This window comes from Lithobates pipiens, unplaced genomic scaffold (assembly GCF_037356315.1).
Source record: "Lithobates pipiens isolate NorthernLeopardFrog02 unplaced genomic scaffold, aLitPip1_a1.2 Scaffold_8, whole genome shotgun sequence".
NCBI lineage: Eukaryota > Metazoa > Chordata > Amphibia > Anura > Ranidae > Lithobates > Lithobates pipiens.
In genome coordinates, this window is record NW_027507903.1 from 683,108,728 (window position 1) to 683,127,204 (window position 18,477).

At 45.5% G+C, this 18,477-nt stretch overlaps 1 protein-coding gene across 2 annotated transcripts in view; it reads left to right on the plus strand.

The window, feature by feature from the left end:
- Positions 1–18,477, plus strand: part of LOC143962135 (E3 ubiquitin/ISG15 ligase TRIM25-like) — a 167,505-nt gene that overhangs the window by 42,535 nt on the left and 106,493 nt on the right. The window lies entirely within an intron of this gene.

Below are 18,477 nucleotides of genomic sequence, written 5' to 3' on the forward strand. Positions count from 1 at the left end.
ATTTCCAGTCTACTGCCCGGTTCTTCTCACGGTGGAAAAATTACATTGAACATTCGTTTTCTCCTGCTGCCTTCCATCTCTAATGTACCCTTTCAGGTATACCGACTGGTACCTCAAACGTAACCTCACAAACTCGTTGGGGATGCTTAAGCTGCCGACCTCCCATCTTCCTACTCACCCCCTCAACATCGTGCATTATCCACCATGAGCCCATTGGCTATCCTTTAGACTGTTCTGATCTTCCAACTGCTTCATAGGCGGTAGATCTCTCTGTCCACCAATCATTTAATTGCACTTACTTTCTGGACTCCCACAGGTCTACCATCGCTGAGTCATAAGCCTGATAACTGTTCGTGGTAAATAGGGGTACTTAGTATTGTATTTATTGTTTTTGTCAGTTCTCCTTGCAAAGGTGATTTACTATACCAGGGGTTGACAAATTTGCTTGGAATCTAGGAGCCAGCTAAAAAAGTTAGGAGCCAAGTCCGTGACGGCGATCTGGACCTGTCCCTGGCCTGACATGGAGACGAGTGAGGGGAAGATAGCGCCCCCAGCCCCTCACCTGTCTCCAAGTCATTGCCCATAGCTATTAGAGGGACATTTTATTTGTTTTATTTTTTTCAAATGACGATTTTTTTTTTAAATTGCATTTTAGTGTAAATATGAGATGTGAGGTCTCTCTGACCCCAGATCTCATATATAAGAGGACCTGTCATGCTTTTTTCTATTACAAAGGGTTTTTACATTCCTTGTAATAGGAATAAAAGTGACACATTTTTTTTTAAAAGAACAGTGAAAAAAAATAAAAAATAAAAGTTAAAATAAGAAAAAAAAAAAAATTAAATGCGCCCTGTCCCACCAAGCTTGCGTGCAGAAGCGAACGCATATATGAAAGCAATGTTCAAACCACACATGTGAGGTATCGCTGCGATCGGTAGAGTAAGAGCAATAATTCTAGCCCTAGACCTTCTCTGTAACTCAAAACGTGCAACCTGTAGAATTTTTTAAACGTCGCCTATGGAGATTTTAAAGGGTAAAAGTTTGTCGCCATTCCATGAGCGGGCGCAATTTTGAAGCATGACATGTTGGGTATCAATTTACTCGGCGTAACATTATCTTTCACAATATAAAAAAAATTGGGCTAACTTTACTGTTGTCTTATTTTTTTTTATTAAATAAATTATTTTTTCCCCAAAAAAAGTGCGCTTGTAAGTACGCTGTGCAAATATGGTGTGACAGACATTATTGCAACCACCACCATTTTACTCTCTAGGGTGTTAGAATAAAAAAGAAAAAAAAAAGTGTATGTATGTATGTATGTATATATATATATATATATATATATATATATATATATATATATATATATATATATACACATACACACACACACACACACACACACACACACATATATATATATATGTATGTAATGTTTAGGTGTTCTAAGTAAATGGAAGGAGATCTATTAGCATTAATGGTTGTAATTCCAACGGCCACCACAAGAGGGCGCCAGATTCCAGAAGGAATAGGATCACAGAAGGGAATAGCTAGCATCACAGAAGGCCTCAAAGCCGGGGGCTCAATTACCGGCCGCCGGCGGCGCGGCCCGACGCAATCATGCTGGGGGGGTCCACGGAGACAGGATACCCCCAGCTGTGCTGCCCCAGGCGCCAGTCGCTAATTCTAGTCGCCAATGCGACCTGGCGCCCGGGTTTTGTCGAGCCCTGTACTATACTATGCTGTAATTGTGATGGCACACAACCCCCCATCCCCCCCCTTCCTTTTCTCTTTTCTTTTCTTTTTCCCCCTCTTTTTCTTCTTGTCTTTCGCTTACACTAATGTTTGGGTTTTATCCTAATGCTTGACTTCCCAGATACTTGGCAATCATATCTCATACAATCTGTCAATTGATTTGCTTTTTGTATTGTGTTAAACTCTAATAAAAATATGTTTAAAAAAAAAAAAAAGTAATCCCATATGGAGAAACTCCTCCATATGGTTCTGGTGAGTTTTACCCGCGTGCAGCTAACTGCTGCTCAAGTGAATTGGGGGGGGGGGTGAGTTCAATCCTAATGGCTATCCCAGGTCACCTTGTATGGACACATAGTAACTCCTATTCACTAAAGAGTATTAATTATGTGATTTGGCGTTCTTTTACATAACAGGCGCAGAATCACATCTCTGGGGACCTTATCAGGGAGATACAATGGTTTAGGTAAGCAGTGTATTCTATCAATGGTGACTTCCATGTAAGAAAGGTCAGATAGGAGGGAGGTGAATAAATTGATCACATACGATCACAGGTCTAATGGTTGTACCAATTCTGGGATCCCCCTTATTTTTAGGTTGTTCCTTCTAGATCTGTCTTCAATGTCCACTAACTTGTTTTTTATCCATATTGATTCCTCTTCTTGCTCCTCATTAGCGTCCACCAACTCATTTATGGTGGAGGCATACTCCCTCATATTGCTTATAATATGTACCACCCTGGTCTCCACTGCACTCGATTCCCCGCTGAATCTGTGCATACATTTCATCATATCTGTTTGTAGTTGCTTCTCAGTGACACAAGCATGTCCTTAAGGCCAGTGTCCATCACAGGCTGGTTCATAGCAGGGAATGTAGTGATTGAGTCAGGTAAATCTCTGGTGTCATCCCCTGAGTCTGTTGCAGGACTCATTGCTGGGCTGCATCCAGCACCATCCAGCCTTAATTTGGCTTTGGCCGGGCTCCCTGACGGCGAGGAGGGAGGAAGGTAATGTTGGCTGCTATGGGACTCTTTCGAGGTGATGAGATTATTGTGTAAGGTTTGGGCTGGTGTTTGTGGGCCAAGTTGGATGAAGATCCGGCGCCATTTTGCCTACCCCCATGTTTCGGCTATGTGAAATAGTCCGTTAGCCGTTGTGGTTTGGATGACCCTTTTCTTTTGCTGGTCATGGCCTCCAGAGGTGCCCGGGTCAGATCGGCAGCTGGGATGGTCGATATGGAGTGTTTTTTTGTGCCGTTTTTAGCCGTTGTATCCCCGGAGCTCCGGAGTTATGCTGTCATTCATCTCTGATGCAGGCCATGCCCCCCCAGCAACAAGTTTTATCCCCCACCCAAATCTCTTCTCTCAGTACAAGTCCAACCCCCCAAATCCCCCCTTCCAGGCAAAATCTTTGTCGCTCACCCAAAACTCTCCTCCCAGCACAAATCCATTCTCCCCTAAGTACCCCCAACCAGCACATATCCGTTCCTTAACCGAATCACCCATCCCAGCACAAATCCTTATCCTCTAACAAAATCCCCCTCCAAGCACATATTTTTACCCCACAAAATCCCCACTTCCAGGAAAATCCTCTCCCCCAAATTCCACCTCTTTGTACTTCCCCCAAATCCCTCTCAACACAAATCCTTCCCCATATCCCCCCTCCCAGCACAAATCCTCCCCATATCCCCTCCCAGCACCAAATCCCTCCTACCAGCACAAAACCTCACCTCAAACCCCCCCACCACAAACCCTCTCCCCAAAAAGCACAAATCCTCACCATAAAATCCCCCTCTTACCACAAATCCTCTCCCCGACCCAAATCCCCCCTCCCAGCACAAACCCTCTCCAACACCCAAATCCCCCCTCCCAGCACAAACCCTCTCCAACACCCAAATCCCCCCTCCCAGCACAAACCCTCTCCAACACCCAAATCCCTCCTTCCAGCACAAACCCTCTCCAACACCCAAATCCCCCCTCCCAGCACAAATCTTCTCCAACACCCAAACCCATCCTCCCAGCACAAATCTTCTCCAACACCCAAGTCCCCCCTCCCAGCACAAACCCTCTCCAACACTCAAAACCCACCTCCCAGCACAAATCTTTAACCCCCACCTAAATTTCTTCTGCAGTAAAAATCCCCATCCCAATGTCCATATTTCCTTCCCAGATCTAATTCCCACTCTGCATCCACCCTTCTAGCACAAATACCCCCCCCCCCCAAAGGCCACCCCAACACAAATAGCCCCCCATATTTCCCTTCCCAACACAAATATATATATTTTTTATTATTCACTATTAGTTTATTAGTCCCTTTTGCTTTTATATGTCACTATTTTATAGATGTTTTTAGTACTGCTTTCCGTAAGTGTTTACACTGAATGCAAGGTTTATGTATTTTGTTTAAATTGTATACTCTAAAAATGAATAATGGTGTAATTTTATTGTAATGACGGTATTAGGAATATTCTTTCTTATAAAAAAAAAAGTGATTTGGTGCAGCACATCAGTAACATTATAAAATAGAGTCTGTGATAAATAACAGTCTCATTACTTCCGGCTGACGTACAACTTCTCCTGCTTCTCACATTTCTTCGGATTAAAAAACATGTAATTCCATATGCATCACTTCTACCATGTGAAATATCTGGTGATCCCGCCAGTCCCCTTGGTTTCCTGTTTCAAACCGACCACCCGGAGGAGGGGGGAGTTTGCTTCTTTGCATTCTACTTAGGAGCACAACTTGTCTTTATTCCAGTAAAGCACAGTGTGTGCCGTGCTCTTTGTCTCCCCCTACAGTGCAGTACATGGCAGGAAGAGGTAAGGTAAAGGACTGAAGATTTTTATAAGACTATCTATCTACTGTATGTGTGTTTATATGTGTGTGTGTGTGTGTGCATGTATGTGTGTCCATGCATGTGTCCATGTATGTATGTATATGTATGCATGTCTATGTGCATGTATGTATATGTGCATGTGTGTGTACATGTGCATATGTATGTATGTGTATGTGCATGTGTTTATATCAGTGGCGGTGCGCCCACAAGGGCACACGGCGCTGCCCCCTCTCTCCAGCCACCCCCCTCTATGACTAATAGATATATTCATGCTTTGCATGAATCTATCCATGGCTGCCTCTGCCACCTCCTATTTAGGAGCCCGGTCCCTTTTTGGGCACCGGGTCCCTGAATTACTGCGGCAGGGGGGTATTTTTGAAGCACCTAATTAGCGCCATAGACTCTAATAGGCTGTAAAATAGCTGAACTGCGAGCGCCATGCTTGGCACTCACAGACCACCCAGGTGTGTTAGAAAAGCAAATGAATATTCGCTTTCCTAACACTGAACCGCCTCTCTGCCAATTAGGTGCTTGGGTCTGTTACCTGTCACCTGATTAAGTAAGTGCCAGGCAGACTGCGAGCGGGCGAGTGGGGTCACAGTGGCAGCATTCAATGGCACAGTTGCAGCATTTGAAGGCACACTGACAGCATTTGATGGCACAGTGGCTGCGTTTGATGGGCACAATGGCAGCGTTTGATGGGCACAGTGGCTGCCTTTAATGGGCACAGTCGCTGTGTTTGATGGGCACAGTGGCTGTGTTTGATGGCACAGTGGCAGAGTTTGATGAGATCAGTGGCTGCGTTTGATGGCACATTGGCTGCATTTGATGGGCACAGTGGCTGCATTTGATGGGCACAGTGGCTGCATTTGATGGGCACAGTGGCTGCGTTTGATGGGCACAGTGAGGCTGCAATTTATGTTATTTTTCAGAATTTTTCAGTTTGTTTGCGCCCCCCAACATTTTTTATCACCAGCCGCCATTGGTTAATATGTGTGTGGGTGTGTGTATATATACAATATATGTGTGTGTATTATGTGTATTATGGGTGTGTGTGTGTGTTTACATGTATGTATGCACATTTTATGTATGCGCTTTTAATCTGTCAGATTCAGGCTCAGAATACGATCCTGTAGACAGCAGCGGCACCCTGACAGATAGCTCTGATGACGGAGTTGTGGTCCCTGCCAAGGTCAGGCGTACCCGACCCCATTCTTCTGCTGTTGTTAAGGTGCAAGAACCGCAGGTCCCTTGTATGGAGCAGAGAAGTACTAGAGCCGCTCATCCTTCTGGTGAACTGGCAAGCACCAGCGGTCGTACATCACCTGGTCGTACATCCAGCACTGCAGTATCACATGGTGATGTGGTGAACCACGTAAGCGCAGTTCAAGCTGGTGAGGTTGCTAGCACAAGTAATGTCCCACAGCCACCAAGAAGAAGACAAACACAGGCCCTTCGAGCCCATAGTGCCCTTCCTGCTGAATTGCCAATCTGAATTGAGAGTCCACCACTTCTGCAGCACCCATAATTCCCCCATTCACTGGCCAACCTGGAATTCAGGTGGAAACAGTTGATTTTATGTCACTTTATTTTTATTCTCTGTTTTTCACAGAAGATCTCTATAGATCTGTAGTGGACCAATTTGTATGTTGGTCAATTCATCGCCGCTAATCCCCATTTGACCCTTGCCAGAGAATGAAAATCAATTACGGTTTCCGAATTTGAGACCTTTCTGGCCCTTTCCCTCCTCATGGGCATAACTAAAAGGAGTGAGTTGCAGTTATATTGGTCCACTGACCCAATTCACCATATTCCCGTATTCTCTGCCTCCATGACCAGGGCTAGATACTAGCAGATGTTGCGGTTCATGCACTTTAATGATAATGAACTCTGTAGTCCACGGGGTGACCCTGGATACGATCGGCTCTACAAAATTTGGCCCCTCATAAACCACTTCAACCAACGGTTTAAAGCCTTGTTTACTCCCAATCAAGTTGTCTGCATTGATGAGTCCCTAATTAAGTGTTCTGGCCACTTGTCTTTCAAAAAGTATCTTCCCAGCAAGCGTACCAAAAATGGGGTCAAGATGTATAAGCTCTGTGACAGGGCCACAGGCTATACATGTAGTTTTATCGTTTACGAGGGAAGAGATAGTCACATAGAGCCGGAGAACTGCCCAGATTACATAGGGAGCGCTGGCAAGATTGTGTGGGACTTAGTGTCATCCTTATTCAGAAAGGGGTACCATTTGTATGTGGACAATTATTACACAAGCGTGCCACTGTTTAGTTGCTTGTTTAATCATGGAATTCTTATATGTGGCACAGTGCGATCTAATCGCCGGCAGGGGCGTAACTATAGGGGGTGCAGCAGTTGCGACCGCAACCGGGCCCTGTGATGCAGGGGGCCCATGCAGCCCCCTTTACATATGGCCGGTAGCAGCATGGGCAGCTAGGGGTACCAGTGCACCATGCACACGGGTGGCTGGAAGCGGAGGGTGACTAGCAGAGCTCCATGCTCTACTATCGCACTGGCTGCTCTTTAGTTGTGCATTCCCCGCATGACCTGTGTCCTCAGAGTACCCCTCTCCTGCTCCATCCATTGCCGCTCAGTCCGATGTCTGTTCTCCTCAACCAGTGGTGGAACTACAGGGCTCACAAAGGTCATACCTGTGACCACGCCCTGGAGTTCCAACGCCGGACTCGGAGGGAAGGGCCCTGGCTGGGGTTCAGGGGGGCCCTTCATGGTTTCTTGCATCTGGGCACTGAAGGTTCTAGTTACGCCACTGATCGCCGGGGCTTACCCCAGTGGCTTGTAGATTCCCATCTTAGACTAGGGAGAGAGCCTGTTTGAAGTGTAATAATTTGCTTGCTATGAAGTGGAGGGATAATAAGAAAGTTTTTGTTCTGTCCTCCCTTCACGGTCCAAATTCCTGCAGTGACTGGTGTTGTGGAGAAACCCCTCTGTGTCCACGAATATAACCTTAATATGGGAGGGGTGGACCTCAATGACCAGTTGATAGCACCGTACCTAATTGCCGTAAGGTCAGACGCTGGTATAAAAAAGTGTCTGTATATTTAGTCAAATTGCCTCTGCTGAATGTTTATGTGCTATACAAAGCTTCAGGACAAACTGGATCCTTCCTTAAATTCCAGGAAGAGATCATCACAGCCCTTCTGTTTCCAGACGGTGCTGTGGCCCAACTTCCCAATCCAAATGCAGTAAGCCGGCTGCATGAGAGGCATTTTCCTTATGTCCTCCCTGGTTTCCCTACCCAACGAGCCCCCCAAAGAAGATGTCGTATCTGTAGAAAGCGTGGATATAGACAGGACACCCGTTATTATTGTCCCTGCTGTCCTGACAATCCTGGTCTTTGCATTGGTGAATGTTTTGAACGCTACCACACACTAGTGGAGTATTATCATAGGGTACAGAACTGTACAGGCTAGGACACACATTCACAGGGTCTCCAAAGATGCCATCGCATTTTGGGAGACCCGAACCTGGAACCGAACCCTTACAACCGTTACAAAAAAAGTGTAATAAATAAATAAATAAGTGAAAAAAACCCATATATATATATATTGTGAGGGGTTAGCTCGGTAGCGGGTGTGTGTGACCCCCTGGGTGGGTTCACAACACAAAGTCAGGCACAGCAGACAGCGGTGTAGGTTAAAAAAAAACAAAAGATCCGGTTTATTTCTGCTACATGCAGTGATACATAAACAGCCAAACAAAATAAAACAAGAAAATAAATCCTGGTCAGCTTGACCTCTAACTACACACGTAGACTCCCTGTCTAACAACTGGGTGCAGCCATTGTAGGGGTTTGCCACACAGGCGTTAACTCACCGCACAGAACAGATCTCAGACTCCCCAGTCTATACACACAAAACTGGTTCCAGGATGGAGCATCTCCCTATGCATGCTGGGGTTTTTTGTAGAGGTCTTAATGAGCCCACTTACTACAGCTGGGCTCATTAACTCTTCACCTCTAATTGTAAAAGTCTGCATACAGCCTGAAACTAGGACACACATATTTCCCATCCTGAATACAACCAGGTGATTTTACCTGCGTGCTGCCACAATATATATATATATATATATATATATATATATATATAGAAAGGCCAGTATGGTGGCCTGGAATTATGGGAGGAGCCCGGTGGGGTATATAACTAGCCCGTTCGCCTGCCTTCCTCGTCGGTTCCGGTGCGCGATATCTGATACGTCAGAAATCAAGGGCCGACTGTTGGAGACCAAGCGTAGCGAGTTGTGTTCGTGAGTTCCCGTGTTTGTCTTGATCGTGTCCGTGTTGTCTATCGTCTTGTCGTCGTTGGCGTTTGTGTGTTTTCCGTCCGAGTGTCGCATACTCAAAGAAATTGCCGTTGTCGTACATCACGTCTGGGCCGGCTGTCGCAGGTAGGGCTTCGGCACCCAGTTTTCATTTTCATGTGTTACAATGTCACTTAAACACGATATCCTGAACTCACGAACCTCTCACTTTTCATTTCACGAACGTCTTGAACTGTGTCACTCGTACTCGTTACCTCATGTCACTACTCCTTTTTTTTTTGCGAAAGAAAGTTGTTATTTCCTTTCGAAGACGCGTCGGTCGTGCCACATCGGGCACTTCATTTCGTAGGCACGTCATTTCGAGCCGAACGGCTCCCCAATCATTTCTTAAATATTCGAATCGGTCGAATCACTTCGATACCACAGCCGACTGCTCGTTACGTCAAATCTAGCAGTGCGCAACATTTCAAATGTCGGGCCTTTCAAGCGGTAAACCGGTCCGACCGTTCCAAATGCAATTCATTTCATATGTTTGAGTCATTTCTATCATTTCATTCCGTTCGAATTATTTCGGTCATTTCATGTCACTTCGTATCATTTCAATCTTTTATGTCAGATCAAATCATTTCAATCAATTTTCTAATCATTTCATTTCTGTCACACGCGCTCCGGTGCGAATCCGGTCGCATCCCCGATGCACCGATTCGCTTCAGTTTTCGGCCTCATTTCTGTACATGCTCCAGAGACTGAGTCACTCACAGGTTCAGGCACAGTCCCTGATTCTAGTCTTTGTCATGGCATACCATTTCTGTCACTTATTACGCTCCGATTCGAATCCCGTCGCATTCATTGATGCACCGATTCGTTCCGGTGTGCCCAGCTGTTACGCCTCATTTCAGTACGTGCTCCAGAGACGGATTCTTTGTTGTAACCATCTGTCCAGTCGTTGATTCTTGTCTCTGTCATGGTATATCATTTCTGTCACTTATCAGGCTCCGATTCGAATCCTGTTGCATTTATTGATGCACCGATTTGTTCCGGTGTGCCCAGCTGTCACGCCTCATTTCAGTACATGCTCCAAAGACAGGATTCGTTTTGTTTCATTCATGGGCACATCCTCTGATTCTTGTCTTTGTCATGGGTATCATTTCATCTCACCTATCACGCTCCGGTACGAATAGTCACATCCGTGTACCAAATTCGTCTTGGCGTGCCCTAGGACACACCTCATTTCAGTACATGCTCCAGAATCCGTTTCGTGCTCGGTCGCAAGATTGTGGCATGGTGATCTGGACATCTGTCATGGCGGATTCACTCATTTCACTGTCATACCGCGTCCCGGTTTGAGTCCAGTTGATTCTTCAAACTTCGGATTCCTACCGGGGGCTTGGTTCATCGACCACATTTCACTATAAGTTGCTTCTAAGTTTCATACCTGCTGAAAAAAAAAAAAAAAGGAAAGAAAAGGAAGCTACATTTCATTTTTGTTGTTTGTTTTATTTCTTTTATTTTGTTTCATTTCATTTCTAAAATCTCACCTCCATGAAGTCACTATTTTGGCTAGCATTTCTGTTCAGGTATAGAACTCTCAAACTTCACCTTCATCTCCTCAGGTCAGTTGAGTTTTCAGTAGGTCCACCCTGCACCTGGTGGGACGGTGCCTCCTTAGGTTCCGCATAGGAGAAAACCCGAACCCAAGGACTAATAGGCTCGCCAGGTCTGGATTACACCACCATGTCTCGGGCTGGCAGCGAGGACCTCACTGCCCCATTATCTCCGTCTCTCGTCTCAGAGAGTGGCAGCCAACGTTCTCCCAGAGCATGGACTATTCCTAAGCTGACAGCTGAGCTTAGGCGCAGAGGCGTACCCTTTCCGGCAACAGCCAGAAAGGCCGAGCTTTTCAGGCTCCTCTTTACTCCCCCAGCAGCGGCTGAGGCTAGTACCCAGCAGGCCTCACTGGGCTCTATTGCTTCTGCTATTTCACAGCTCCATACCTTGGTGTCTTCCCTGACGACCTCAATGTCAGAAGTCCAGAATCGGGTGGCCCTCCTCCAGTACCAGCATCCCAGGCAGTGACTAGCCCTCTCGCAGGTACCACCGGGTGTACATCAGTAGTGTACCCTTCTCATCTGGTATCAGCTAGCATCAGGAAGGACATCCTAGAGGGCAAGGATGTCAATCTGGCTTCGCTTCTCATTTCTATTCATGAACTGGCAGAAAACAAGGCTTATACATGGGGGGACGTGTCGGTGGTCCTCAAGACCAAAGACCCCAGGCTGGACAGGAAGCTTTCTGTCACCGAATTTACATTAGCCTTCGGCATGATGAGGGACATCATCTGCTCAGTCTCCCCTGGCAGGAGGGAGGAGCTGGATCGCTACCTCCATGTGGTAGTAGATTTAGGTTATAAATATGGCGGTTTTTCATTTTACGACTACCACCGCTCCTTCTCCGCTAAGGCGGCCGCCAGGCTCTCCCAGTTCCAGACACCTACTGATTGGAGCGTCATGAATACAGAGCTATTCTGCCGCCACTTCGCGGGGCTACGGTCCCCTCTTTGTGCGATTTGCCAATCGGCTACTCACACCGCGACTTGGTGCGCTAGCTCAGTGGCAGCCCCGCCCTCAGACGGCCCTTCTACCTCAGGCGCCGCTCAGGGCCCACAGGCGCCGGCACGCCTGCCGCAGACGGATAAGTTTGGGCGCCCGGTCAAGACCATGGGGGGTGCAGCAATCTGCAACAATTATAATAGCGGCTCATGCAATTTCAGTCAGTGCAGGCTGCTCCACGTATGCACGCAGTGTCATAGGGCTCATCCCAGGATTATGTGTGAGGTCAAACAGATCAAGAAATCTTGACTAAGCCGGGTCAACGTCTCGTGGCTCAGCGTCTACCTTACCGATCATCCTACCCCCTCACTATCTGTCTACCTTGTTCAGGGCTTCACTCAGGGCTTTCATACTGGACTTATTTCTCTCCCTCACCTCACGCACGAATGCCAGAACCTGCGGTCAGCAGCTATGGATGAACGAGCCATTGACCAACTACTACAGTCAGATTTGGACCGAGACTTTGTCATAGGCCCTTTCACACAGCCCCCATTTAACACCTGGAGAGTCAGCCCTATTGGGCTTGTCAAGGGCAAGTTCTCTAATAAACTCAGATTGGTTTACGATTTGTCAGCGCCTCATTCCTCTTCCGCCCCCAGTCTTAATTCCCTCATCCCCTCTGAGGAGTTCTCCCTCAAGTATACATCGGTAGACACGGCCATCCAGGCCATTCTCAAAACAGCCACAGGAACCTGGCTCTCCAAGGCCGACATCTCGGACGCCTTCAAGCTCCTTCCCATCCACCCATCTCTCTGGTGCTAGCATGGCATCAAGTGGAAGGAGCGGTACTATTTTGCCACCAAACTAACGTTCGGGTCCAAGAGCAGCCCCTGGCTCTTCGATACTTTCGCTCAGACTCTCACGTGGATCCTGCTGCACGTAGCCCAGTGTCGGGGAGTCATACACTATTTGGATGACTTCCTGCTGATCGAGCCACCCGACTCACCTCCAAGAGATCTGGATAAGTTGAGGGCGGTTTTCAGTAACCTCAACGTCCCCATTGCCGAGCACAAGGTGGATGGTCCAACGCAGACCATCACCTTTCTCGGGGTCAGCCTAGACACCAACACCATGCAGGCCAGCCTCCCCCTGGACAAACTGGCCCGCATCAGGACAGTCCTGAGGGATTTCACCCGTGCCAGAACTTGCACCAAAAGACAGCTACAGTCTCTACTCGGCATGCTGAATTTCGGCATGCGCATCATCCCTCAGGGTCGCGCATTCGTCTCACGCCTATTAGTCTTCCTGTCCCTCTCACAGGACCCGGAGCAAGTCCTCAGCCTGGATCCCGCGGCGATAGCAGACCTTGCTATGTGGGAGGAGTTCCTATCCTCTTGGAATGGCGTGTCCCTGTTCATTCCCTCTGTGTCTTCCCTTTCACCCCAGGTGGTGACCGACGCAGCGGCCTCCACAGGCTTTGCGGCTATTTTTGGCCATCTGTGGCTCGCAGCTCCCTGGCCTCCCCAGATACTGGCTATTCCTGGCTTTGCTGAGACGTCCTCCCTCTTCGAGTTGTATCCCATCGTAGCTGCAGCTCACACATGGGGCCGCAGTTGGTCGGGGCAAACGGTGACCTTTTCTACAGACAATCTAGCCACTGCGGAAATCATTAATAAAGGCAGATCCAACTCTCTAGCAATTATGTCCTTCCTTCGTCGACTGGTCCAGCTTTCTTTATCATTTCAGTTCAACATCCATTGTTCCTTCATCCCCGGTAAATTCAATCAGGCAGCGGACGCCCTCTCCCGCTTTAACTTTGTCTCTTTTTTGATCAGGTACCCGGAGCCGGACCAACATCAGCAGCTATCCCGGACTGGTCTCAGCTGACCCTGGATTAGCACCACACCTCCTAGCGGCGACCCAACTCATCGAGCACTCCCTCTCATGCAATACCCTCAAGGCCTATCAATCGGCCTGGAGGGCCTTTAACCGCTTCTTGACGTGTCACAGCACAGAGACGTCCCGAGTCAAGCAAGTCCTAGCCTTCCTTTCCCACTGCCACTCGGGGTTGGCGTTATCCTTTAATACGATCCGGCTATATCTGGCCGGTGTACAACATTTCTCGTCCCTCCAGGACCCTACCGAACCTTCCTTATTTTCTTATCACGCCGTACGGGCTCTTTTGCGCGGCATCCAGAAGCGTCAGCCAGTGGCCCGCACCAAACGGCTGCCTATTACAGGAGATGTTTTTAGAGATATGTCAGACATTCTGGCCACTTCACCTTTTGGTCTCCGCATAAGCATCGTCTTGCAAGCAGCCATACACCTGGCCTTCTACGGCTTCTTACGGCCAGGCGAGTTTACTTGTAATGGCCCCTCAGCACGCATGCTGTGCAAGCACCACCTGGTCCGATACGAAGATCACTATATCCTACACTTAGCAGTCTCCAAGACGCAGCAGCTTGGCTCAGGTATTGACATACATTTCTATAAGACCAACAACCGCTGGTGCCCGGTCGCCATTCTCACCCGCTTGTTAAACCTTCTGGCCGGTCAACCAGGGTCTGGCCCGCTTCTGCCATTCCACACTAAACCACTGAACGCTGCCCAGTTTATGGAACATGTCAGGATACTTCTGGGCATCCTTCACCTCAATCCTGCTCACTACTCTGGACATTCTTTTCGTATCGGAGCAGCTTCAACCGCCTCCCGCCAAGGGGTCCCGGACCATGTTATCAAGAAGTTGGGCAGATGGAAGTCCACCTGTTTCGCCCGTTACATACCCAACCCGCAAGTGGAGATGGCCCAGGCCTTTGTTAAACTCACCCAGTCTCAATCTTGAAACAAATAAAAATACAACCCCTACCTGAATGTTTTTGCCCCCTTATTTTGGTATACCGTACGTTAGACCAGGGCACACTTTCAGGTCCATTTCTAGGAAGGGAGTTTATGTTAACCTTGTTTGTCATCCTTATACGTATCGGTCAGAGGGCTCTACACCATAAATAGAAAGGCCAGTATGGTGGCCTGGAATTATGGGAGGAGCCCGGTGGGGTATATAACTAGCCCGTTCGCCTGCCTTCCTCGTCGGTTCCGGTGCGCGATACCCACCCACCCATCCCCTTTTTAGGGCATTTCTCAGGCATTATACTCCTCATGAGAGTACTCATTTCACTCCATTTCATATTTATCTCATTTATACCCATTTCTCTATCTAGGGTATGCCCCCTTATTTTGGTATACCGTACGTTAGACCAGGGCACACTTTCAGGTCCATTTCTAGGAAGGGAGTTTATGTTAACCTTGTTTGTCATCCTTATACGTATCGGTCAGAGGGCTCTACACCATAAATATATATATATATATATATATATATATATATATATATATATATATATATATATATATAAAGTAAAAAAACAAAAAAATAGTTGTCGTTTTATTGTTCTCTCTCTCTCTCTCTATTTTTTCTCTATTGTTGTTCTCCTTTATTCTGTATTCTACAATGCAATGTTTTATTGTTATTATGTTTTATCATGTTTGCTTTTCAGGTATTTAATTCTTTCATAATTTAGTGTTTACTGTATTTTATTGTTAACCATTTTTTTGTTTTTCGGTACGTCATTTAGCTGCAGCACGTGTTTATTTATCTTGACAGCAACAGTGTTTGCTCCTACAATATGTAAAGCCAAGACTCCAGCGCTGTAGGAGGTGATTTCACCACCGCAGTTAAAAAAAAAAGAGCATATATGCCGAAGCATGGGGGCAGGAGTGGAGGAGCGATTTGCACCTAACATTAGGGGTGGATTGCTCCCATGCTTCGGCGTATATTTTTTAGGCACAAATTGCGTTAAAAATCATTTTATTTTTATTGTATTTGCTTTGCAGTTACTTTGTTTTATTGTTAACCATCATTTACTTAGCGGGAAAATTATATATTTTCATGTAAACAAAAAGTGTCAGAAAGAGCTTTGTCTTCAAATGGTTAGAAGAGTGGGTGATGTGTGACATAAGCTTCTAAATGTTGTGCATAAAATTACATTTTAACCCCCCCAATGACTCATTTTTGGAAAGTAGACACCACAAGCTATAAACTGATAGGAATGTTGAGTCCATGGAATATTTTATTTTTTTTATTTATTTTGTTACAATTTTCGGGAAAATTACACTTTCTTTTTTTTTGCACAAAGTTGTCAATAAATGATCTATTTCTCAAACATGTCATGGGCATATGTGGAATGACACCCCAAAACACATTCTGCTGCTTCTCCTGAGTACGGGGATACCACATGTGTGAGACTTTTTTGGAGCCTAGCCGCATACAGGACCCCGAAATCCAATCACCACCTTCAGGCTTTCTAAGGGAGTAAAATGGTGATTTCACTTCCTCACTACCTATCACAGTTTTGGAGGCCCTGAAATGCCAAGATGGCACAACCCCCCCAAAATGACCCCATTTTGGAAAGGAGACACGTCAAGCTTTTTGGTGAGAGGCATGTTGAGTCCACGGAATATTTGATATTTTTCACAAGTTTCGGAAAAATTACATTTTTTTTTATTTTTTACACAAAGTTGTCACAAAATGATATATTGTTCAAACATGCCATGGTTATATGTGGAATTACACCCAAAAACACATTCTGCTGCTTCTCCTGAGTACGGAGATACCACATGTGTGAGACTTTTTTGGAGCCTAGCTGCATACAGGACCCCAAATCCAATCACCACCTATGTGGCGAAAAATGGTGATTTCACTTCCTCACTACCTATCACAGTTTCGGAGGCCCTGAAATGTCAAGATAGCACAACCCCCCCCCCCCCCCCCCCCCCAAATGACCCCATTTTGGAAAGAAGACACTTCAAGCTTTTTGTTGAGAGGCATTTTGAGTCCATGAAATATTTGATATTTTTCCACAGGTTTTGGAAAAAATTACAATTTTTTTTTCTTTTTTACACAAAGTTGTCACAAAATGATATATTGTTCAAACATGCCATGGTTATATGTGGAATTACACCCAAAAACACATTCTGCTGCTTCTCCTGAGTACGAGGATACCTCATGTGTGAGACTTTTTGGGAGCCTAGTTGCGTACAGGATCTGAAAAAACCAATCACCGCTTTCAGGATTTCTAAAGGCGTAAAATTCAGATTTTACTCCTCACTACCTATGACAGTTAGGTGCTGAAATGTCCAGATAGCACAACCCCCCCCCCCCAAAAAAAAAATTGACCACATTTTGGAAAGTAGACACCCCAAGGTATTTGCTAAGAGGCATGGTGAGTATTTTGCAGATCTCATTTATGTTTGAAAATGAAGAAAGAAAAGAAAATTTTATTTTTTCAATTTTTAAAACTTTGTGACAAAAAAAAAAAATCTACAAAATACTCAATATTCCTCTCAGCAGATAGCTTGGGGTGTCTACTTTCCAAAATTGGGTAATTTGGGGGTGGAAGTTGTGCTATCTGGGCATTTCATGGCCTCCGAAACTGTGGTAGGCAGTGAGGAGTGAAATAAAAAATGTACGCCCTTAGAAAGCCTGAAGGTGGTGATTGGTTTTTGGGGTCCTGCACACGGCTAGGCTCCCAAAAAATCTCACACATGTGGTATCCCCGTACTCAGGAGAAGCAGAATGTATTTTGGGGTGTAATTTCACATATGCCCATGGCATGTTTTAGCAATATATAATTTAGTGAAAATTTTGTGCAAAAAAATTTAATTTTCCCGCAACTTGTAAAAAAATATTCCAGGGACTCAATATGCCTCTCAGAAAATAGCTTGGGGTGTCTAATTTCCAAAATGGGGTCATTTGGGGTGGTTTTATGCTATCTTGGCATTTTATGGCCTTCAAAACTGTGATAGGTAGTGAGGAGTGAAATCACAAATTTACACCCTTAGAAATCCTAAAGGCAGTGATTGGTTTTTGGAGTCCTGTACGCGGCTAGGCTCCCAAAAAGTCCCACACATGAGGTATCCCCGTACGCAGGAGAAGCAGCAGAATGTGTTTTGGGGTTTAATTCCACATATAACCATGGCATGTGTGAACAATATATCATTTAGTGGCAACTTTGTGTAATTTTTTTGTCATTATTCAATATCTTGTGACAAAAAAATTAAATAATCAATGGGTTCAACATGCCTCTCAGCAATTTCCTTGGGGTGTCTACTTTCCAAAATGGGGTCATTTGGGGGGAGGGTTGTACTGCCCTGCTATTTTATCACCTCAAGAAATGTGATAGGCAGTCATACATAAAACCTGCGTAAATTCCAGAAAATGTACCCTAGTTTGTAGACGCTATAACTTTTGTGCAAACCAATAAATATACGATTATTGGCATTTTTTTTTCTTTTTTTATCAAAGACATGTGGCTGAATACATTTTGGCCTAAATGTACGACTAAAATTGAGTTTATTAAAAAAAAAATATTAACAAAAAGTAGAACATATCATTTTCTTTTCAAAATTTTTGGTCTTTTTCCATTTATATTGCAAAAAATAAAAATTGTGGAGGCAATAAAATACCATCAAAAGAAAGCTCTATTTGTAGGAAAAAAAGGACGCAAATTTTGTTTGGGTAGAACATTGCATGACCGCACAATTACCAGATAAAGCAGCGCAGTGCCAAATTTTTAAAAGTGCTCCGGTCATTGAGCGGCCAAATCCTCCGGGGCTGAAGTGGTTAATGTCGGCAATTGTTTGTTTATATTCTGCAGTCAGTGTCCAGCTGGCAGCAGATGAGTTCTGGTTGTAAAGGATGCCGTGGCCAGCTTGCCAGCCCGTTACTTAACAACCATCTATTCTTTACACAGAATTCAGGTCAGGCGATCAATTTTCGACCAATTTGAATAGTAATCGTTCCAAAAATTTGGAATTTGTGTGAAAATTTATATATTAAACGAAACAAATTCCAAAAGCGAATAACATAACAAAACTAGTAACGTAACATTTTTCTGCTCTGCACTTGCTTAGACCTTATTATCACTTCCCCGTTACTCAGAACTGGAGCCAACGTGGCAGTAGGTCTCAGCTGCAGGAACATTGCTGCCAA